Source organism: Triturus cristatus, chromosome 8 (assembly GCF_964204655.1).
Source record: "Triturus cristatus chromosome 8, aTriCri1.1, whole genome shotgun sequence".
Classification (NCBI taxonomy): Eukaryota; Metazoa; Chordata; class Amphibia; order Caudata; family Salamandridae; genus Triturus; species Triturus cristatus.
Window position 1 is genome coordinate 1558707628 of NC_140591.1, and position 24842 is coordinate 1558732469.

A 24842-nucleotide genomic window follows, 5' to 3' on the forward strand; every position below is an offset into this window, starting at 1 on the left:
GATATTTGCTTCATTAGATGCTGCATTTTGTTGATAATGCTTTAGTGCTGCCACATGATCACCCTGATTGTGACCATTTTTTGAAGATTTCTAGGTTTCTAGTTTTAAAATATGTACAGGTTTGCTAGGTTGCCCTAGATGCCAGCTGAGCTAGGTCAAAAAATCCACACATTGCAAAAAAGGGACAGTTTTCATAGGAAAAATATTTTGTGTGTGTGCTGTGTTTTGGGCCATTTCCTGTTGCGGGCACTAGGCCTACCCACACAAGTGAGGTACCATGTTATCAGTAGACGTAGAAAAATACAGAATAGTTTAACAAGTATAATTAACTATTGTCTTTCTCTGCATTTCTGCCTTTCAAATGTAAGACAGTGTGTCAAAATGAAGACATTTTGAAAAATGCCCTTTAAATCACATGCTAGTATAGGTACCCACACAATCAGAGGTGTGCAAATAACTACAGATTCTAAACTTCATATCTTGTTTCCATTTTGGAAACACATAGGTTTCCTTGATACTTGTTTTCACTCTTTGCATTTCACCATATGGATTGCTGTATACACAGTATCTAATGAAAAACTATTGCAAGGTGCAGCTCAGTTTTTTGCCTCCGGGTATCTTGGTGAACCTACAAGCCAATATATTCCTGCAAATAGAAGGATTCAGTATATTTCTTTAACAAATCTGCCATAGTTATAAGAAGTTACAGTTGAAAATGTAGCACAAATGGCTGTTTTTTTCAACTCAATTTTAATATTTCTGTTTTCAACTAGTTACTTTCAATAGGAAAAACTTGAACGATCTAGACAAATGACCACTTGCTTAATTCAGAACTCTGTTCACATTTTAGAAATGTATAGCTTTCTGCAATCCATTGTTGATTTTATGCCCATTTCTAACACTAACTGAAAGGAGGTTGAAAACACAAGAAATAGAAAAAATGGGGTCTGTAACATTAAAATGACAAGACTGCCTTGAAAAATGTTGTTTTCTGATAAACGTCTGCTTGTTCCTGAAAGCTGGGAAGATGGTGATTTTAGCACAATAAAACCTTCATTGATACCATTTTCAGGGAAAAAACAAACACTTTCTTTTGCAGCACTCTTCCCCAAAAACTTCTTGGTTCCCTCCAGGGGAATTCACAAACCCGCTGTACTGTTAGAATCCCCAGGATGTTGCTAACAGGACACAAATGTGGCATGGACATATCTATATGGGGCATAAGGGTGAACTACCCCAACTAGCCTTCAAAAAGGCTACACATTGGAGGAAAAGGTCTGGGAGTGAAGGGATTAAGCCCCCCTCATGTACTGCTTCTTATATAATGATAACATAATATTATAGCGTGAGTGTCGGATAATCTGAAGGTTACACTCCCCCAGTTTTTCTGACCTAGCTATGCCCCTGGCGGTAGGATTTGTAGGTGAGTGGAGCTGGATGTAGCAATGAAAAAACAAAACATTTGCCCTCCAGAGATGGTATAAACATGAATTTCTGCCCAATTCTATCCAAAGGAGGGGTAGAAGGCATAAGTAAGTAAGTAATGGGGAGGAAAAGAAAAAAAAACTATCGAATAATACAGGAAGCCTTCCAACAGCTGCTTGGAGTTTAGTGTGTTTCTCTATGAATACTAGGACTGGGGAAGTCATGATAATGTCCTTGCATAAAGCTAGAGCAATATATCCCACCTGTAGTAAAGCCCACTCTGCTTGAGCTGTAGAGGCATAATCACCAGTATATCACACGAGAAACATGCTGTCATGTTCTGTTTTTTAGCAAAGGATCAAACATCACTGGAGTTATATAGACTCTGCAACTAATGTAAAATGTGGATATATGGTAATTGAAAGGAATTTTGCATTAGTGCCATTTAGGTACAGAGCAAGTCCTTCTTAGTTTAGTTCAGCATTCACTAATAGTAATTAACTGCTCCTGCAAAATTAATGAAATGCAGTTAAAAATTCATGAACAATGGACTTGACCTGTTTCTGTGCCTTTTTTCCATGTGTTGTCACATCAAAAATTTGGGAGCAAACACATTACACTCACCAACCTGAAATTTTGATTGTGCCTAGGTGTTTTTGTACTAATGATATTTTGTTTGTGACAATTACTCAGTAAGATTATTCCATGGATAGCAGTGTTTCAAGAAAATAATACATCACAAATGAAACCTCATGATTAAATATAGAAATGTAATACAGGCAAATTCAGAGTCAACTTATTGCAAGTGCAAACAGGGGAAATAATGGAAATCTATCCTTACCTTCGACACATCCTATGATACAAGAGACAGTGAGGAGAAAGTGATGTTATCAACATTTATTAATGAAAAGTTAGTACATCAGTACATAAAGCCCCCATCAATAGAACTGTGCATCTTGAGTATTGTTGGCACTGTAAAGCCATGTAGGAAGGACCACTTTCCAATCTTTACCTCACTATTTATGCAGAACCTTTGCAATTAAGTAGCAAAAAATGAAAATTAAACTTACATGAAATCAGCATTGACAAATGTATAATTCACATCATGGTCAATAAGATAGATCCTGTTTCTAAAAATGTGAATATATTGTCAAAAAGCAGTTGTTAGAATCCGGGGTCTCTGGTTGGTGCAGGTATGCACTTGCGACAAGCAGGGACCCTTTTCATCTAAGTCAGGTTGTAGGATTACCTCTTTAAAAATAACCCCTGCTCACCCTCTAGGTAACGTGGCGCGAGCAGTCAGGCTAGATTTCCAGAGGGCATTAGGTTAAGCGTTTCAAGTTGTCCCACACAATAACCACCACCCCACCACACAAAGACACAAGGCTGTATTTCTGTAAAAATATAGGTCTTTATATAATAGATTTCTTGAAGGCAGGTTGCTAAAATACAGTTCTCTTGTAAGTACTAATCCAGTTACTCTTTAAATGCTTAGAGGCAGTCCACAGTTGCAAAAATGGCACAGTTCTATTCAAAATAAGCTTCTTTGAGGGGTTGTGCGCTTCGTAGCGCCTCAGGTACGCTTCGTACCGCTATTTTAGTCCGTCGTGCCGTTTCTCACGCTTCTCGCGTGAGTACGCGTATGCAGGCCTTGAGCCAGACGGACCTACGTAGGTACGCGTCAAACTCGTCCAAGGCTTCGCTTGCCAAGTCTCACGCTTCCCGCGTGAGCGCCGGCAATGCTTTTCAATGCTGTACGGTACGTACAGTGACAGGGACGCGCCGTACACGGACGGCAACACCAGTACGGCTCAAACCGAGGCGGGTACGGTTCGTACCAGGGAAGTACGGATCGAACTAAGGCACAAGTCACAAGTTATTTCAAGGAAGGGACGCGCCGTACACAGGCAGTACGGGTCAAACTACAGCGCCCCAGTCACCAATACGTTCACTGCAGGGACGCGCCGTACGAAGGCAAGTACGGGCCGTCCCAAGGGGCATCAGTTGAGAATACGTTAAAGGCCGGTACGGTCCGTACGAAGGCAAGTATGGGCCGTATCACACGCACAAGTCCCAAATATTCCCAACGTAGGTACGGCTCATACGAAGGCAAGTATGGGCCGTACTTTAGCGCGAACAGTCCCAAATACCTTGATTATTCACGGGGGTGGTCACTGCAGCCTCGGGGTTCCACAGAGAGGTGTCCCACGTCGCGGTGTCGTCCCTCATAGTCAGAGGGCGGCGGTGCTTCGTGGCACACTTGAAGAAGGAGGGGGAGGCAGCCCCGGGGCGATTCTTAGCACGTTGCAGCGCCGACGGCTTCTCGGTAGATCACCAGTATGTCGCAGGTCCTTGCGGGTATCTCGGCGGCGCGGGGTCGCCAAGGCTCAGTGCGCAGACACTCAGGGTCCTTTCTTTGCGGTGCGAGCTACGGCTCGGAGGGGCAGGTACTTGCGGTGCTGGGACCAGCTAGGCAGGTCCTGGCGTTGCTCGTGGTAGCCCCAGGTGGCAGATGTCGCGGTGCTGGGAAAGGGGGAGAGGCACACAGGTTCTCTGGGAGTCAGCTTCACAGAATTGCGTCCAGCCACTTCTCCTCTTCTGGGGCAAAGGTAGCGCCCACTGTTCCTTGGGCGCAGATCAGGGGGCAAGTTCACAAGCAAGCCTTTGGAGTTTGTTTTAAAAGCACAAGTTGAATCAAAGTCTTTTTCTTTAGTCTTTTCCTCTCCTTCCAGCAGCCAGGCACCCACTGCAGGCCAGTCTCTCAGGCAGAGAGACAGTATTCCTCCTTCAGCTTCTCCAGGTCCTTCTCCTTCAGGCAGAGGTTTGTCTTACCACAAACAGGATCTGATTTCTTAGGAGCAGGGCTCCTTCTTTTATACACCAATTCTTTTGTTCTTTGTCGCCAGGGGGCCTGGGCCTGGCTCAGTCCAGTTTTGGAGCACTTTGTTGTGGTGACTCTGCTCTTTCCTTTCAGCAGCAGGGCAGAGACATCAGCCGCTCCACAGGGGGCGGAGCCGGCTTTGTGGTGGCAGAGCACAGGTCTATTCAAGAGTCAAGGTGTACTCCTCCCACCCATCCTGGTGTAATCTCTCTACCCACCACCTGGCAGCCAGCCTGTCTCCAGGAATTCCCCAGCCCTGCTCTTAACTGTTTCTAGGCAGAACACACACACACACAGCAGAAGCGGACTGAAATGGCCAGGTCAGTAAATACTAACTTTCTAAAAGTAGTAGTTACAAACACAGGATATTAAAATAAACTTTACTAAAATAAATATTTTATTATTCTGAGTTCAGGCATACTAAACATGACTTTCTACCATGCTCTATGAGTCCACTGGGATTACAGTGTGTAGTAAATCCAGCAGCCCATTCTGGCCTATGGAGAGCAGGTAGCCTTCAATAGTGAAAAACGAAAATGGCTGTAATTCACTATTAGGACATGACACACACATCAGGGCCTGTCCTACCTTATGCCTACAATGCACCCTGCCCTTGGGCCTACCGGAGGGGTGACTAATATGTAGTTAAGGGAAGGTTTAGGGACTGGCAAGTAGGTGCACTTGCGCAATCAGCGCGACAGTACCAGACTGCGCGCAGGTTCTGCTGTGGCAGACCTTAGACACATTTTACTAGGCCGCTTATGTGGGTGGCACAACCAGTGCTGCAAGCCCACCAGCAGCATTTGTATTTACAAGCCCTGGCACTCCTGGTGCACTTTACTAGGGGCTGATAGTAAACCAAATAAGCCAAACAAGGACACCAATCAATGTATACATTTTACCATAGGGAGAGCATATGCACCTTAGCACTGATCAGCAGTGGTAAGGTGCCCAGAGTCATAAAACAGCCAACAACAGGTCAGAAAAAATACCGGAGGAAGGCAAAAAGTTTAGGGATGACCCTGCAAAAAGGGCCAAGTCCAACACAACCCCCTTCCAGCCAAAACGCAGGGTAGACCAATCACCACCCTGATGGTCTTCCCTACTTGGGGCGATAGAACAAGGACCTGGCCCGCAACTGCAGGGGCAGACTCCAGTTTTATGCCAATCTGAACCTATTGGACTCCCTCTGTCCATACTCTCAGGGCCCACCAAGCCAATCCATGGGGAACCCTTCTCCTCACCTGTGGACACCACCTGTGCAGCACCTAACCTTAACCGGCCCACAGGTGTCCCAACAGACAGACAGCAAAATGCTTCAGTGGCCACTGACAGTAGTCAGGGATGAGACCCAGGCTGTATGCCTCTCAGGGCTCTCAAACCTCTGTGGAACCAGGGAGTGGGGGCAGTAGCCCCAGGTGCTTGGCGCCCTTTGTCCATTCTCTCTCCTGTCAGGTCAGGTATGACATCCTGGCACTGACCCACCAGCCCCAGGACTGTACCCGGCGGCTGGACCAAAGACTGGGGTGGCCTCTCCCACACCCGGTCCTCCTCCTTGGGGCTCTGTACCCTCCCACGTGGAGTGGTACCCCCTTCCAGAATTGCCAGGGCACCTGGGGCAGGTGTCCTGCGCAATTCGTCCACCAGTTCAGGGGTTCTATCCTGCAGCTGGCCGTCCAAGTCAGGAGGGACACCCTGAACCTGGCCCTCCAACCTAGGGTCTAAACCCTTCAGTTGAGCCGGGGTCAGAGGTGAGGACTCCCTCCCTCTGCACCCCCTTCCAGAGTACTGCCCACTCCCAACTGGCGTGGTAACCCTAGTGACTGCCTATGACTGAAGGTGGTACCCTTTTGAAGCACTTGGCATCTCCCTTGACATGCCCATATTGGCAGCATCCTTAGAATTTAGGGACAAACTTTCCAGTATTCTTGTCTATGAAGCATTTCTTTTGGTGTCCAGATTAGGATTGGGGCCCCTGTGAACTGTATTGGGGGCCTTGAGAGAACTCCTTGACATTATTTGTATTTCCCACCCTCTTTCTTCTATTGGGAACCATGACCACCTTTTTGGGTGTGCCCTCCAGGGTGCCCTTTTAGACTTTCTGGTGTCTGCCTCCTTAAAAAGCATCCTGGGATCAGTAAGAATGCTATACAATTGGTGTCAGCACAACTCTGTAAAAACATATATTAAGCATATGCTTCCTCAAAATTATGTTGTACATCCCAGTAAAATGTTTGCCCTTGCTGCCCCTCACCCAGCCCTTCAATGCCTTCCTGTCATAATTTAAAAAGTTCACTCAGGACTGGTTTGGGAGTTTGTTGCTGTCCCGAACCTATGATGGAACCTCTCAGGTGTCAGCTCAAATTTAACAGCAAGAATACCTTTCATGGGGCCTACTTTGTCCTATTCCCCTTACTCTAGTGTAAGGATAGCATACATCCCCACTGTGGGCATGTATTTCCACAAGCTGTCATCCCAGTATTTCTATGGGACCTTGTGCTCCCTGAGTGCAATGTCATTTGCAGCAAACCACTTGGCTATATCATCTCCAACCACATAGGCACCACCTTCTGTGATAGGCAGACTGCCACCTATCCAGCAGACACAGTTTGTACGCTATCACCATCCCTGTTGGGTCCTGAAGGGTGCCTTGTATTTATCTCCAGCTCCCTAATGCTTTTATCAAGTTCCAACAGTATTTTCCTTTCAACTAGGGCCCTCTCAGCTTTCTCCTTATCCAGCTTTAATTTGGGCAGCTCCAACTTCAGCTGAAGATACACTGCTCCTAGCCCAATCTTGGTTATCCTTGTTTCTCTTTGGGGTACAGTTGGGCTCTTCCTGCAGCGCAGGGTGCCTTTCTGGTTCCTGCGCCTCATCTTTGAGTCCATGTACTCCTCATGGTTATCCTCTACTGTTGCTATCTGCATCCTTTTAATTTCTTCATAGACCCCAGAGGGTTTTCTACAAATTGGGTTGGAAAGTTTTCCTGCCCACATTCAACCCTATTTGCTTACAGAGCCTATTGAGGCTGTCAACATCGATCAGCTCCATATCCTTGGTAAAAAGAAGAGGGTAGGGTACTTACATTTAGAAAAAAGGAAAACAGCCAATGGAAGACTAAGGATAATTTAAAAAGGCTCAGTTTGGTATTAAATTATTTAATTATGATATTGTGCTACACAAATCATTGTATTGCACTGCACAATACAAGGGGCCCCTCTCAGTGTTTCATCAGTGTCATTTGTGGCACTGCACAATTACAAGTCCTGATCCACTCCGTTGTTAGGACACTTACACTTACATTTACAAATGGGCAATTGAAAAAACTAAAGATACATTGAAAACGGGGACACTCTGATGTCAAATTATTTATCTGTGATTTTTTTGTAACACAAATCACTGTATAGTACTGCATAAATATAAGTCCTGATCCACACTGCTGACACGATGTGAGAAATTGGGTTGTTGGTTGATGTGGTTATGAGCCTTATTCAAGCAACAGCCACGGTCTCTTTCAGTGTGAAGTACAAAAAGTCACTAAACTAACCTGTGCTTAACCCTGGGTAGCTTGCCAGGAAAAGCCTTTAGGCATAATTTAGAGGTGATGCGAGAAGTATGTATGCAGCACACAAACAAAGTGAAAACACTACCCAAGATAAAACCTACACTAATCAAAAAAATATAGACAATTTCAATACATTATTTGACACCATAACGACAAACATCCAATCAGTAGATCTTGAGTTATTAATTTCAGCGCCTAAAAGATCAAAGCGCAAACTACGGACATCTAATCTTACGAGACTGGGTCAGTCAAAAAATATGGCTGACCGTTAGGGGGCATGGTTCAGATACACAAATTTGATTAGGCCTGGAAAAACGTTTTGAGAAGATAAAGTTCAGCGGGCGGTATCCGAGGAGGGAGAGCCATCGTGGGGGAACTTGGGTTGAAGCTGCAGTGAAGATTTCTATGTTTGGGTTCAGTCTCTTTTCTGGAAATTGAAAATGTGCAGTGGGTCGAGGTAGAGGGCTGTAGCCGAAGACAGATTTACGCCAACTGTCTCAGAGTGATGAATGTAGCTACAAGAACTTCACATAAACCAGTAAGGCCTAAGAATAAATGCTTATAGGTATCAATCAACTGTCAATAGGGATAGAGTTGCTGAATTAACTGCATCAAATGCAATTATGCAAATATTAATAATCTACAGATTACCTAATGGGGGCACTATTATATCAAGGGCATTCATAGACATGACTTTCATAAAGCATTCTCATATTAATTTACAACAAATTGTTTGTCTGGACATTTAACTATATATAGCGAGCCCCTTGAGCTGAATCTCTATTGAAGTATATATGTGGACCATGTGATGCAGTTCCAGCAGCCAGCAGACTCCAGTGTGCAGTCACTGCCCCTTGAGTAAGCTGACTTTTTCTTATCACCCTATATCCTTTAGAAATTCACCAAATGCAACTTTTCTAGCATGTGCCTCATTTTCGATTACGTTTGCTATCATGCACCTTGAAATGTTGAAAATAATTTTTTTCTAATTAATTTTTAATTTTTCTGTATGGCTCCATTTTTGTGACACGTAGAATAGGTTTCAGGCATTGCTGTCAGTTGCTTTATCTCATGTTTGATGTGGTAAAAAAAATATCTTACCCTGTCGGAGGCTAGGGGCACAGTCAGGGTTGCTGGGAGAAGAAGTATTTGGACACAGAGCAATGCCATTTTGTATTGGGTACGCTCTAGTGTTCCATAGCTCCATAGATGATTATGAAGAGGCTTTGTTTATGAAATGCTGGCTGCAGAGTGGGCGAGCTAATACTAGGTATCCGAAAAAGGCTCTTGGAGTCGGCGTTCTCCGTCTCATGCACTGAATTGAGGGGAATTATTTTGGTTTTAAGGAAAACTGTCTGCCATTTTTTTAAAGGAATAACATAATATGTAATAAAATGTGAAAAGTGAAATGTAATGAAAAGAATATTGTGTGCGCTTTCTTAAATTAATTTTTTTTCAGCACAGCTCTGTGTATCGCATGTAGATTATGTTTTTGGTATTGCTGTCAGTTGCTCTATCTACTGTTACGCTAAAGGAAGATCTTACCAAGTCGGAGACCGGGTGCACAGTCAGGGTTACTGAGAAGATGGGAGAAGTTGTTTTTGGTCATGGAGTGACGTCATTTTGTATTGGGCATTCTCTGGTGTCCTATAGCTCCATGGATGAGTGGAAAGAGGCTTATTTTATCAAATGATGGCCTCATCTCAAACTTGCAGTGGATGCGTTGATGGTGCGCCAAATGCACACCAAAGACAAGCCCGTCTGCACCCATCCGCATCCCGCCCGTGGCCAGTGCCAGGCATTATGCTGGTTCCACCGACCTGCTGAGACCTATACATCAGATCAACTCATAGGTAGGACAAGGGGGCATATGAAAGGGTGTAGGACCTTTATATTGGATGCTACTTATCCTGTCTAATGTGGCAAGAGTAAATATGTTTTTTCTCCCTTGAACAACCCAGTCACTACTAACACAGCTCCAAGAAACTGTCAGAGGGAAGTAAAGGAAACACTGATTAATGTGTGTTCTCTGCATAAGCATGCTCTGGATGTATATGATCTTTTAAAGAAGGAGACTATAGATATACTTTTATTGAATGAAACTTGGTTGAAGGAGGATGCCTGCCCAGATTTGCATTTTCCTATTCCTGAGTCTTATGTGTGTGTGCATGTGGACAGGGTAAGAAGAAGAGGAGGACGGCTGGTGGTAGTGTATAAGCAATCTTATATTTGTAAGACCTTTAATCCAGAAGGGATTATAGGTGCAGAAACATTGGGTTTTAATCTAGCTATTGATGGATAACGTTGCCTATCAGGGATATTGGTCTGTCGCCCCTGGGTTATGTGGGGGATGTTATCTCATCTCTTTGTCAAGTGCTCGTTTCTGATTGCATTTTTCATACTACTTTTGTCCATCCTCGGGGACTTTAACTTCCATTTAGACATGATAGAGGAGCCCTTAATGATGTGATTAATAGAGACTTTAGCTTCCTTTAATAATTTAGTCAGTGCCTCTAGGTGGACTACCTAAATAGCAGGAGCATGCTATAGATGATATATTTTCCAACATAATGTTCAAGGTGGAGTATACTCAGACAGTGCTATGATCACTTTCTTCTGCCTTTTGCATGGCAGTTTGAGTTTTTAAAGATTCCCTGACTATCCGTGCCGCAAATTGATTAGAGATGCTGGAAAAGGGTGCAATTGGATGATTTAAGGAGTACCCTCCTTTAAGGATGGGGACACTGTGGTTGTTCATGACTTAGGAGGGTGGCTTACATTGAAGCCCCTTCAGGACCCCGAAAAAAGCTACTAAAACTGTTTCAGAACTTTGGTTCTAGCTGGAATTGGCTCCTTAAAGAGCAGCATGTAAGAAGTTAGAAAGACTTTGGTGGTGCTTGTATGAGAACTCAGATAAAGTCAGCTATAAAACAGCTTTGAAACTCTTTCATATAAATGTTAAGAAGACAGGCAGCACATTTTACACACAGTGTATGAGGGAGGTGGATAATGATGGAAAGGAGTCTTTATATTGTGTCTAACTTTACAGACCCTAAATTCTCATCTCCCCTGCTGGACCATAGTCAGCTATTTATGTCCTGTTTGAGTGATTTGTTTGAGGAGAAAATCCTCAGAATGCAGTATAATCTATCAGGGGGGAATACAACTCTGGGAAAGTTATAATTATGAGATCCAGTTGATTAATTTCACAGTCAACATTGTCAAACTTTTTGGTGCCAACAATTGAAGAGGTGACTTCTTCTTTTGTGAATTATATGCCTCGGTCTCCAATAGATTCCATTCCGCCCCACATTTTGAAGTCCATTGCCAATATTATTGTTCCACTGCATTAGGAATTATTTGCGATCTTCCTTCAGTCCGGGCTAGTACCAGATGACTGGATAAGAGCCACAGTGATCTATTTTTTATTAAAAAGGTCAAAGCTGGCCCCAAATCATTGGTTAGTTATAGGCCAGTGTCATTACTCCCAGTAGCCTCTAAAGTGCTTGAGAAGGTTGTAAATCATCAACTGACCACCTTCTTGACAGAGAATAATCTACACCACCCTTCTCAGTCAGGGTTTAGAACCAGACACAGCACAGAGTGAGCATTGTTAGAGGGAGCATGTGCTCGGTGTTTTAACAATTTTCATCCTGATGCGCAAATCCCACTGAAAATATAAATAAAAATGCTATTTTTGGCCCTGGGGGTCCCCCTGAGCAGGCCTAGTGGGTCAGGGTATTTCTAACCTGCGCCATTTTCTCGATGTTTTACCTTTTTACCTTTCTTCTTGTGACTCAGTTCAACCGAATCACAAGATGGCTGCCAACTCTGGTTTGAAGTGTTGGCAGCCTATCAGATCTCATCCACCCGATCAGGAGGGTTTGCGGATCCTCTGCAGCCAACATTGTATATCTGAAAAATGTTTACATTTCTCAGGAACTACTAAATGGATTTACACCTTTTGACAAAAAAAGTGCACTCTGGACCACGAGCTACCTTTCTGCCAAATTTGGTGTAATCACGTTCAGCAGTTCGGGCTGTAGCTGCGTCAGCAGTTTCCTATGGGAATTAACATGGACAAAAAGCATTTTGGGACTCTCCTTTTTTCTCGGCCCCTGGTTTCACGGATCACATTGAAATTTTCAAGACAGCAGCTAAAGTGAGTGGGGCATTAGTTTTGAAAATGTTGCAAAGATTTGTCAAAGGATCCTAAAGATATTGGCAAACGAAAAAATGTTTTTTGATTAGAAACAAGGTCCCAGTTCAAGTTCTGAGGTTTGCAGTAGACAGCCATATGTCGATGAAATACTGGAAGTCAAGTTCCAATAAAAATACTATATTACATAGTCACTTCCAATCACCTACCAAAACAACATGGCTGGAGATGCTGAGTGGGTTTCAGAAATGTAAAAAGATAAGACTTGGAAACACAGCATGAGCTGCACAACCTATACTTCACATAATGGGAAAGAGAGAACCATCACTCAGTTCACCACATATTCCATTGATCCTTGCATGTACATTATTGAATGCCTTTGAAGGCTCCAATATGTGGAAAGTACAACTGTCCACCTAAAAAAGGATATTAGAGCACCACTGTGCAATAAGAAATCATGATGAGACATATTGAATTGCTAGACTTTTTCAATAAAAGCAAGGCAGTAGTATTGCAAATCATGGCAATCAACAGGTTTGACAAAATGTCACATGGTGTAACTAGAAAAAAAGTTTTACAGGGAATAATCATATTTGGGGCAAATGTATCACACCAGATAAATTCTCCTCTCTATATTCTCTTGTAATCAAGGTGTATATAAAATGTCATTGTTGAGTTGAATGAAGTACTGTTAGCAGCATTAGACAATTAGTAGGCTAGTGGGCATCTCTTAAATATTTGAGTGCATGCATAATCAATATGTAAACTCAGAGGGCCCTATTCACAAAGGTAAACTTACACGTTTGTGTAAGTTTACTACTTTTATGAATTCACAAAGGTAAAGATTGACCAATAGCCTAGCTTTACTAGTAGTAACTTACCTTTGTGAATACTGAAAAGTAGTAAAGTTAGACTTTTGGTCTAACTTTACCTTTGCGAATACCAAAAAGTAGTAAAGTTAGACTTTTGGTCTAACTTAAACTTTGTTAATTGTGACCAACATGTTTAGGGTTAGTGGAATCACATAGCCCATATTCTGGTGACACAAACAAAATGAAGAGCTGTGTGAAAATGTTTCAGGAATTTGTGGTTACAAAATCTCACTCTATGGCATAAGAACCTTGAAATATTGCTCAAATTGTCTTAGCCTATTCTGTAGTAGACTGTCTAAAAACAACCAAGCAGCTATGATGTATTTAGAGCCTTTAATTAACCTTAGCATGAGTGGTTAAAAAGTCACTAGCTTAAAAACGACTCCTTCACTAACCATTACACCATTTAGGTACCTTCCTCTGTGCCATATTAGCGCATTCAATGGAGAAGAAGAAAAAGATAACTGGACTTTTCAACGATAATGGAACCCTCCAGATGGCTGCATAGAGTTTTCTATGTAAGTCTATCAATACAGGGAAGGGAGAATGTATCCTCAACATAATTAGGAAACATTCCATCTATAAAAGAGTCCATTCTGCTTGGATTGTAGACACATAAGTACCAGTACACTCTGCTCAAAACAATCTTTCCGTTTCTCTCACTAAGATTATTCTCTTCAAAGCAATATTTTAAGAAAAAACAAATCAAAAAGCAAACCTTATGAGAAAACAATTCAGTTTAAAACAGGCCTATTAAGTGTCCATCTATAACACGTGTTTGTGAAAACAGGTCAAATAAAACTGTTCTTACCTTCATGGCATCCTAAGGTAAAAAGGAGAATAATATGAGTAAGATTAGTTAGCAAAATTTAATAATAAAATACCACTGTATTAAACCCACTCTTTATTAGCAACATGCAATCTCTGACACTTTAAAATTACACATAAATTCCCTCTTTTCAAGGCTTAGTTCACTAATCATGAGCAACCAATGCAGTTTAGTATCATCAAATGAAAATGTAACATGAATTCAGTATTGACACAAGTATAGTTGCACATCATTGTCTGTTTGAAAAGTACAATTGATAAAGATGAGAAAAAGTTAAATATTACCATCACGAAAAATGAATATATATAAAAAGGTACAGGTGGGAGGGAAACGCTTTAGTACAAGGTTGGTAGTTTAACATATGTCCTGAAGTCCTTAAAAAACTGCCTACGTTTCCTGTTAAACACTAGTGGAATTGGAAGGTATATGATAAAGCTGCACAAAGATGTGGTACCTGACATTTGTATATCTAAAGTGTTTCTGCAAGAAATTCCTCTTCATTTTGACATCTAATTTGCAGCAAAGTACTATCTCACAATAAGAGGAGCCCAGAATGAGGCACTCAAATTGAAAGATGCATGCACCCAGTCAATAATGGTCCCTGTACATGCCAAGCAAAAACATATTTATTTGGACAAAGAAGCGTCAGCCCCATTACTGCCTGCTGGTAATGAATTGAGACAACTTATGCAAATAGCTCTCCAATAGCTGCCCATCCTGTAGTTGGTATTAATGAAGTGTGAAAACTGATCCCAGAGCAAGGACATTGGCCTGGCTGTAGTGATGTGTTCCATTCCCCGGCAGGAAGAACAGTTGAGGTTGGGACAGGAACATCTACAACTTAAATGGTCCTGACCAATTTCAATCAAAAGTCAGGTTACATCTGGATATGACCAGCCTGTGTGCCCTTAGTAGTGCTAACACTAAACTCAGTGGGAGGAGGGCTACACCCAGATTCAATTTTGAGTGACCACGGAAGTGCTGTATGAGACCTGTGTGGTAACTTTATCCCACTTGTACCAGGACAATGAGTTGGGTTCAAAGGCTCAGTTAACTGAGTTCCTGCTAGGGTACATGGATATACCAAGCTGCAACAAGAACTTTCTCTGAAGTGCCCAGCTGTTTACAATCAACTGGACGTGAACTTGGCCCTGTTGGGGGTCACTGTAGGCTAAGCCCCAAAGTATATTCCTGATATCTTAGAACCCCCAGCTGTATCTAACCAGAGTTATGCTGAAATGTATGAAAAATTGGGACTTAGAAAATGTTTGCACAACAAGACCTCTGGAGGATGAAGATGCAGTAACCAAAACCATGGCCTTTGAATGCTGATGTAATAACTAAAAATAAAGAGACTTGTGCTTAGGGGATATTACTCTCCTTTGAAAATCGTGGTCATGTATTTGAGATCAACTAGTCCGTGAGAACTTTGATTACCAATTGCTGAGTGGTGGTGGTGCCATATGAAACTCATGTTGGCAAGTTGGTGTTAAGAAATAAGAACAATGACGTAGCTGATATTTCATACAACACACAGGACTCCACATGTGCTCCTTCAATACACTCACTAAGGGCCTGATTACGACTTTGGCAGCCCTCCTGTTGAGCGCCACACCAGCGATCTGCAGGAAGAAAGCCAAAGCTGTCCTCACACCATCTGCTGGATTACCACTGTAATCCTTGTTGGGAATATGTGCTTCAGCGGTCCCATGGCAGTGCCTCTCTAAGGCTCATAAGATAGCCTTAGAAAGGCACCAACATGGTACCGTCGAAGTACGTTCCTGCACAGGGTACGGAGTGCACCATGTTGTGCATTCCTTCCCCTGAAGGAACTGGGTTTGCAAAAATAAAGTGGGGCACTACGTGTGCCCCCATGCATGCACCCCAATTTACAGAGGCACAAGGGGGTAATAAATTGAAGTAAGCTTGTTATTGTGTTGTGTGTTTTTACTTTTGTCCTTGTTTTTCTAAACGCTTTGCTCATTTTTACTCTAAGTTATCTCTGTCTGCTCTCCATGTCTGCCATAGGTACAGGTGTTCAGCTGAAGTTTAAATGAATGAAGCCATTAACTGGACTCTACTCATATAAAGCCATAGTTGACCCATCCAAAAAATAGCAAAAATGCAAATAATGGTGCAAGGCACAGAAAAAGCTCTAAGTACACCAAAGCATGAATCATAAATGAAGTTAAGAAGGTTAAAACATCCTCTAAATTTAGGCTGACTGTGATATCAACCATTTCAATGTTTTTCATGTCTGTGTCAGAGGTCCTGTGGTACTCCTGAAATACTTCTGCATTACTCTAGTGGACTGCAAAAACAATTCAGGTCTCATTCTAACTATGCATGGAGATTTATTACACAATCATGGTCAGGAGGTTGTGTGAAAACTACCCTAAGCTCACACAAATAACTCAGATCGACTAACACCCTGGCACTTCCACTAGGCTGTTTTTACAAACCCATAATTGTGTGCCAACCATTGTGGATCCCATATTTTTAGTGGCACAAACAAAAAAAGAGTTGCATGAATTCTAATTTGGAAGTTATAGATACAAAATTTAAGTTAATGCATTATAGTATAGAGAGATTGCACAAATTGTCTTGCTTATTTTTTCATGAACTGCCCAAAAGAGAAAAAATAGCGTGACATATTTAGAGTCTTTAATTATGCTTGAAATGAGTGTTTAGCAAATTACGTGTGTAAAAGATACTCCTTCTTTAACAATGGCACTATTTATCTGGCTTACCCTTCAATATAATGGTGGATTCAATCGAGAGCCACAGCAAACAACTGAATTATCCAACAATTCTGGAAACCTTCAGACAGCTACAGAGTTTAGTGTTTATTTCTCTAAAATCTGAGAACAGTAGTCACTATTATGTCCTCGCACAAAATTAAGGGAAAATCGCCTACCTGTAAAAGTGGGCATTCTGTGTGGGCTATAGAAGCATGAACACCAGTACACTCTGCTAGAAAAATGATGGCAGCATCCATTTTTATAGTCTAGGATAAAACATTACTGGGGGCACGTAGACTCTAGAATTAAGGCAACATTATAATACATGGTAATTGCAGGTGAGTTTGCACTAGTGCCGTTTAGGTATGTGTCAATGTCCTTCACAGTTCAATTCAACACATGATGTTAACCTAAGCATTTCATTGGTAGTAACTTCATTTACTTGCTTAACATTTCATATATGATTAATAATGATGCTGATCATGTTCCTCTTAACCATGTTTGGGAGCAAGAACAGCACAATCACCAATCTGATGTTTTCATTGTTCCCTGATGTCTATGCACCAGTAATAATTTGTGGTTTACACTGACTCACTAAGCAATATTTCAGGAACATAATGAATCACATATTAAACCTCACGAATTTATTTTTGAATTTGTCTGTTTTAAATTTCAATTTAAAAATGAAACATTCAAAGTTATGTTATGTTATATTACAGGTTTTGTATAGTGCACAGCTGCCCCAGCAAAGGGGCGTCCAAGCGCTAAAAGGTGGAAGTTGGGAGGCTACTAACAGAAGCCGAGGCTTAAAGCAAAGGGAAAAGGTGTGTTTTAATGGCCTTGCGGAATGCCGGGTAATTGTCAATGCTACGGATGTGCGCAGGAAGAGAGTTTCACAGTTTTGCAGCCAGGGTGCGGAAGGAGCGTCCTTCTGCTCGCACTTTCCTCACCTGAGGAATGACTGCCAAATTCTGGCCTATAGATAGTAGTAGGCGAGTAGGTGTACAGGGTGAAAGCAGGTTCGGCAGGATATCTGGGGAGGAGAGATTCATGATTTTATAGGCAATGCAGAGGGACTTAAACTCGATGCAACTAGCCACCACCAGCCAATGTAGTCGGCGGATGGCGTGGGTCGTACGGCAAGTTCTAGGGAGGCCAACTTACAATGCACTCTTTTGCAAAAACGGGAAATAAATACAAATATGTTCTTACCTTTACGACAGTCTGTGATAGAGAGGAGAAAGTGATAAGTAAGACTAGTTAGCAATATTATAATAAAATACCATCATATAAAAACCACACTACTTCCAATATGTCTATCCTGAGTATTGACAGTCCTCCAGAGCCATAACCCATACAGAAAGGACCGTTATCAAAGCTATAGGTGCCTACTAATGTACAACCAATGCAATTCAGTAGCAACAAAAGAAAATGCATTGTACATCTGTATTGTGTATTGTGTATTGACAAAACTATAATACCACATAATGGTCCATTGGAAACATAGGCCATATAAAGATTGATATATTGTCTTCACAACAACTGATAGATTTCAGAAAAGACAAGTGTGGGGGAAACAATTTAGTGCAAGGCTAGAAGTTTTCCATTCAAACCAAGGTCACAAAAACTGACTATGTCTAGCTCTAAATAAGTGGAATGTGAGCAATATGATAAAGCTGCAAAAGTAATGGTCCATGGCATTTATATCAGTTACAGTTATTCTGCATGAAATTCCTCATAAGTGTGACATTTAATTTGCAGGAAAGAGATATCTTATAATTTGGGAAACCCAGAATAATGTAAAATGCCTGTAGGCAATCTAAGATGGCCCATGTACATGCCAAGTAAACATATATTTGTTAAATGAATAAGCAGCAGGCATTTTACTGTCTGCTTGTACTGAATCAAGACGTTTTTTTTGTTAAGTAAAACTACATTGCACTTGAATAAAATTAAGCAATACATATTAAAGAATGAAGCTGAATCAATAACTGGACAAAAGTGTATATTAAACATGGCTTTTTCAGCAGGTTTACCCCCAGACTTTTTGCTTTTTGGCCTCCTGTTTTTGTCCAATTTTTTGTTAGTTTTAAGACTCTGGGCATTTTATCACTGCTATTCAGTGCTAAAGTGCATATGCTCGTCCTGTAAATTATGTCATTGATTGGGATATTTGAGTTACTAGTAAGTCTCTAGTACAGTGCACTGTGTGTGCCCAGATACAAAAACAATTAAACCACTATGTTTATGCTTATTAAATGCCCAATGTATTGGTGGGGTCAGATTTTTACTACATATTTTGGAAAAGTTACTTATCAAAAGCTATTTTTTCATTTATGAAACTAGTGGATATTAATTTGCATTACCTCTCCAGCAGCTGCCCAGGATGTACTTAGCATTAATGAGGTACAAAACTGCTCCCAGAGAAGGGACAATTGTCCAGGGGTAGGGAGGTGTTTTCTACCTTTGGAAGGCTGACCAGTTGGCGTGAGCCCAGGAACCTAATCAACTTTAAACGTGACTGCCTTATCATAAGAAAATATCAGGTTATACCTGAAGAGGAGTAGCCTTTGTATCCTAGTCAGGCTGGCACTATACCAAGTCGGAGGAGGGCTACACCTCAGAACCAGTTTTGAATAAATGTAGAGGAGAGTAATGCTCATTGCCCTGGCCAATCATCTGGATGGACACACATGCTCTGTACAAGGGAATATGGATATCTCTATCTGATATCAGGATGAAGGTATATTATGGGATTAGTTGCAGTAGGGGTAACAAGACTTGCTGTTGAAGTAACTATAGTTGCTGATTAAAACCTTTACCCTATTAGTCATGGAGAAGCCAGTAGTCATCCCAACCTGCAAATTTTATACCACACTGTAAGAAACTGAGTTAATAGTTGAAAGAAGTAACAACTACAATTCTTGTTAGGGTGAACAACAAAAAAGTCACAAAATTAACCTGTGCTTAACCCTCTGGTAGCTTAGCATAAAAACAGTCGGGCATAACTTAGAGGCAATATATAAAGTATTTATGCGGCATTCAAACTGTAATAAAGTGAAAACACAATTTAGGAAAATAGAGTACATTTTAAGAACCAAAATGACCCACAAAACAATGAAATCTTATAAGTTATGAATTTACACTTTTAGTGTAAAATATAACCAAAAAACAAATAAAACACTAACCAAAGGTATATGATTGACCGAGACCAGATCAAAGTCAAAAGTTAAGGCCAACCGAGATGGAGTATGAGTCAGATACAAGCAGTTGATTGGCCAAGTCTTGGCTTACATTCAGACTTAGAAGAAATTTCAGAAAAATTCTTGAGAAGTTAGAGTGTCAGGGGGAAAAGACATCAGGCTGTATCCAGGGATGAGTTGTCAATGACAAGGAGCCACTGAATGAAGTCTTGGTTATGCTGTAAATGATTGCGGGAGAAACTCAGAGAAAGAAAAGCTGAATTTTCAGGCTGAGGTCATCTTCATCAATGGAGTACTGGTTGTCATCCACCTAAGTGAAGGTTTCTACCTTCCGACTTTTATCTGGAGCTCCGATTCCTCCAGCTCTATGAGGCTGCAGACCGTAGCTGAAGAGGGCTCTGAGTCACCTTTGTCGAGAGGTCCAGCTGTGGAGAAGAATGTAACTTGAGCTGTGATCAAGCCAATCCCGCTTGCGATGCCCCTTTGTTGGAATAGCTTGCAGGTAAGTCCTGGGCTCCTGTCAGTTCTCAGAGCAGTTTTTTGTGTGAAAATGTTTCCAAGTACCAGCTTTAAGGGTTAGGTAACATGAGGCCACTTTAGCACCTCACCAAGAGTCCAGGACCTGGGGGTTACCTCTTGAGGGCTAGGTCTCACTCCAGTAGGGACCAGCAGCAGCAGGCAGGAAAGTAGCATAGTTTCTGGAGCTTGCTTTTTCCCTGTAGTTAACAAAGGGAGTCTCCCTGCTAGCCCTTGGAGTCACTTTGATGATCCTGGGTTCGAAGAGCAGTTCCAATCTTCTGTCCTTGGGCAGCATGGCAACACAGCAGTGCTTCCAGCAGCAGGGCAGCCTACCAGCAGCAGGGCAGTCCTTTTGTGGAGTCATCCACTGGTCAAGACGTCATCTTATTTCAGGGTACGAGCATTCCACATTTTATCCCCATCCCTGCCTTTCCTGGGGTTGGCTCCCAAATGTCCTGGGGGGTGACAAAAAGCTAATGCTATCAGGATGTGTAAAACTTAAATCCACACATCTTACTTTTTAAATTCCATGCACCATTCCCTAGGTGCTTATTGGGCCTACCTTAGCGGTGAATAAGAAGGTTTAAGATTGGCAAATGGTATATTTTGTCAGTTTGAAATGGCAGTTTAAAACAGCACTACGGGCTGCAGTGGCAGTCCTGAGGCATGTTTTAAAATGTTATTTTAGAGGTGGCACATTCAGCACTGCAGTCACACTAGTAGTTTTTAGTTTACAGGCCCTAAATCCATGTAGTTCCATTTACCCAGGTGTGAGACCGGCCTCACGGCGTTGCCCTCTCCATCATCCCGCCAAGCTGCAACCACCCTCAAGACACGACATCCCCGACTCCGGCCGCCCCAGCCACCCCCGATCCACGGGCCGGCCAGAGACCTGACAGACTCAACACCCTACCACGCATGCCCAACCGAGGGAGCGGGAACCCTCGAGCCAGACCCAGAGGCGCCAGCCCAGTCGCACCTCGGGTCGCCTTCCCCGGGAGGACTCAATCGGCCACCAGGCCCCTGGGGAGCAGGCGCCTCCCCTACCGAGCGTCTGGGGTCCCTCCCAGACCCACCTGAAAAGACCAAAGAAGTGAGCGGCAGGAAATCCCGCTGACCCCCCTCCGTCACCCCAGTCCCCCCCCTGCGAGCACTCCGGACTTCAAAGAACCAGCGGAGTATAACAAGGGGTGCCGGAGGAACAAGGACAGGGAAGACCTGGAACCATCTGAGCCTGCTGACGCTGTCGCGGCTCCTGAACGCTGAAGTCACCTGGGCCTGCTGAGTGACTCGCGGCCTCTTGCTATTGAACCATCTGAGCCCTGCGGACGAGGTCGCGGCTCCCGAACACTGATCCACCTAGGCCTGCTGAGTGACTTGCGGCCCCCCAGCTATTGAACCATCTGAGCCCTGCGGACGGAATCGCGGCTCCTGAACTCCGACCACCTGTGCCTGCTGAGAGACTCGCGGCGCTCCCCTTGAGGACGACTCGATAAGAGATCGCCCAGAGACACGACACCCTCTAGCTCGAGGATTGTGAGCTTCCGCAGGGTATTTCGCAGAGACACTATCTTGAAAGACTGTCCCGCTACCCCCATTCCCCACGACTGATTTGTGGTACGTTGTGCCACTACTGTACTATTTGCCTTTTGGGTCATAAAAGATCCCTGAAATCATCGATAAAAGAACTTATCGTCCTACAAAGAATACGTGTGGTGTCCCTCTGTTCACAGTGCAGATCAGGGTGTGCGCGCCTGGTTCGGCTTACTTGGGAGAGGTGGGTCGAAGGGGTGGGCAAGACGTGTATCGAACCCCCTTCCGGCGGGCGCCTTTCCAACATTTGGTGGCAAACGACGGGATCCGAGCCGACACCGAAGGAGAGCGTGTAGTAAACGACTGACGCACTACCAAACAGAAATGGAAGGAGAAACCTCCCTGGGTGCCACAGGTACCGAAATAAGCTCACCGTTCCGAGAAGATCAATTGGACTATTACACGCATAGAGAACTAAAACAGTTTTGCAAAGACCTTGGCATCGCTACCACCGGACTGAGCACAAAGGAAGACTACCAGAAAGTACTGAAAGCCTGGGTCGAGACGGGGGCGCCCCCGACCCAAACGGAAAGAGACTCTACCCATGAACAAACAAGCACCCCGGCGAGAAACAACGGACCAGAGGGGAACCTGTCCTCCGAGGAACTAGCGGACCGAGAGAGAAGCCGCAACCACGAACTGGAACTGGCAAAACTAAAAATCGAGGGAGAGATAAAACTGGCAGAGAAGAAGTTAGCCGTCGAACAGTTACGGCTACAAGGGGAACTCGAAGAGAAGAGACTCCAAAGGGAGCACGACGAAAAGAAACTCCAGCTAGAACATGAACGCGGCCTGAAGGAAATTGAGTGGCGGGCTAGACACGAAAAGTCACAGCCGCCCGGGAATCCCCAGCCCGCTCCCGCCGGGGAAACCAAAGTTCACATCCCCAAGGATGTGGTCAAGGAGTATTATAAGAACGATGATATCCAGCAGTGGTTTAAAGCCTACGAAGTCGCCATGACCTCTCACCGAGTCCCGCAGAAGGATTGGGGGGCTGGCCTATGGGGCCGGTTCTTAAGCGAAGGAAGGGACACTCTGCTCGATCTGCCCTCCGTGGTCATGAACTCCTACAGCCACATGAAGGAAGCCCTCGTGGGCCGGTACGGACTCACCCCCGAAATGTACCGACAACGGTTCCGAGATTGCAAAAAGATACCGGGCACCACGTGGGTCGAATACCTGAACTTTTACAGCCGAGCTCTGGACGGGTGGATCAAGGGCAGCAAGGTCTCCACCTTCGAAGAACTGTTCGATCTGATCGCCTGGGAACATTTAGCGGCCAATTGCTTTATAGAACTGCGCCAGCATCTCCTAGACAGTAAACTCACCGACCCTCGGAAGCTGGCCGCTGAGGCTGATCGTTGGGTGAACAACCGGGCCACCCGGGGCCCCGTGGGGGACTACGGCCGCAACAGTCAGGGTCCCCCCCGCCAGAGGGGCGGAGGGAACCACGGCCGACCAAGAGACTTTGCCGGGGGGTCCTCCACCAGCCCCCCCAGCAGCCCACCAGCGGCGGGTTCGGCCCAGTCTCCAGCCAGCACCGGAGCCCCAGGACGACCAGGTCCACGAGCTAGGATCACCTGCTTCCGCTGCCAGCAGCCCGGACACTACGCCAATGACCCCCAGTGTCCCCAGTATCAGCGAACCACAACGACCAACCCCACGACCCGGCAGATGGCCTCCGTGGCTCTGGGGGAAGAAATAGAAGACTCCGAGGAATGGGAACCGGCGGCCATGGCCCTGGTCTCCCTTGGTGATCGAGAAATGGTCCCCGGGACACCCTTGCCCACCAACACAGAGAAATACTGACAGCAGGTGACTATCAACGGCCACCGAGTCGAGGGCCTTCGCGACACCGGGGCGAGTATCACCGCGGTCCACCACAGCCTAATTTCCGAAGACCAGATCCTAGCTGGGGCCCTCTGTCCGGTCGTATCCTCCGACAATTCTGAGAGCCTCTGCCAGATGGCCCTGGTGCCCTTCGAGTGGGGAGGGGTCTCCGGAGAACTGAAGGTAGCGGTCCGGACCTCGCAGCCCGTAGACTGCCTCCTGGGCAACGACCTGGAAAATTCCCCGTGGGGGCAGGTCGAACGAAGAGCCCACCTAGAGATGATGGGCCTACCGGAATGGGTCTGCGCCACCACACGCTCCATGACCGCACGAGTGGCCCCCTCCAAGGGCGGTGAAGCCCTCTTACCGAACACTTTCCCCGAGAACAGGGACCCCCTACCAGAAGCAGACAACCCTCCTTCCGAGGAAGAAGGAGACACTAACCCAGGGGAAGGACCGGAACCTTCTGCCCCAGAGGCCCCGATGGAACCCGAAGAACTGCCCGAGTTGGCCCAGTGGCACTGCGAAGGGGGGCCCTCCCGCGAAGAGTTCTGCCAGGAACAGACCACTTGCCCCTCCCTCGAGGGACTTAGACAACAAGCCGAAGCCCAGGTCGCCGGTGATCAAACCGGAACCCATTGGGTTTATTGGGACAATGGCCTCCTCTACAGCGAGCAAAAGTCCGCCGAGCTAGGCGCAGCACGAGTACTGGTGGTACCCCTGCGGTTCCGGAGCCTCCTCCTGGGCCTGGCCCACGATGTACCCTTGGCAGGACACTTAGGCCAAGACAAGACATACCAGCGATTGGTGACCCACTTCTATTGGCCCAAGATGCGAGCGAATGTAGAAACACACTGCAAGTCCTGCCTCACGTGCCAGGGCAGTGGGAAGGGTGGCGGAAAACGCAAAGCTCCCTTACAACCGTTCCCCGTTGTAAGTACCCCGTTCGAGCGGGTCGGCATCGACATCGTGGGACCCCTGGATCCGAAGACCGCCCAGGGCCACAGATTCATCCTCGTCCTGGTGGACCATGCCACCCGCTACCCCGAGGCCATCCCCCTCCGCACCGTGATGGCTCCCGTGGTGGGCCGGGCTCTCATGGGGATCTTCTCCCGGGTCGGATTTCCCCGCGAGGTTGTGAGTGATCACGGCACGAACTTTATATCCCGCTACATGAAGTCCCTGTGGCAGCAGTGCGGAGTCACGTATAAATTCACGACCCCCT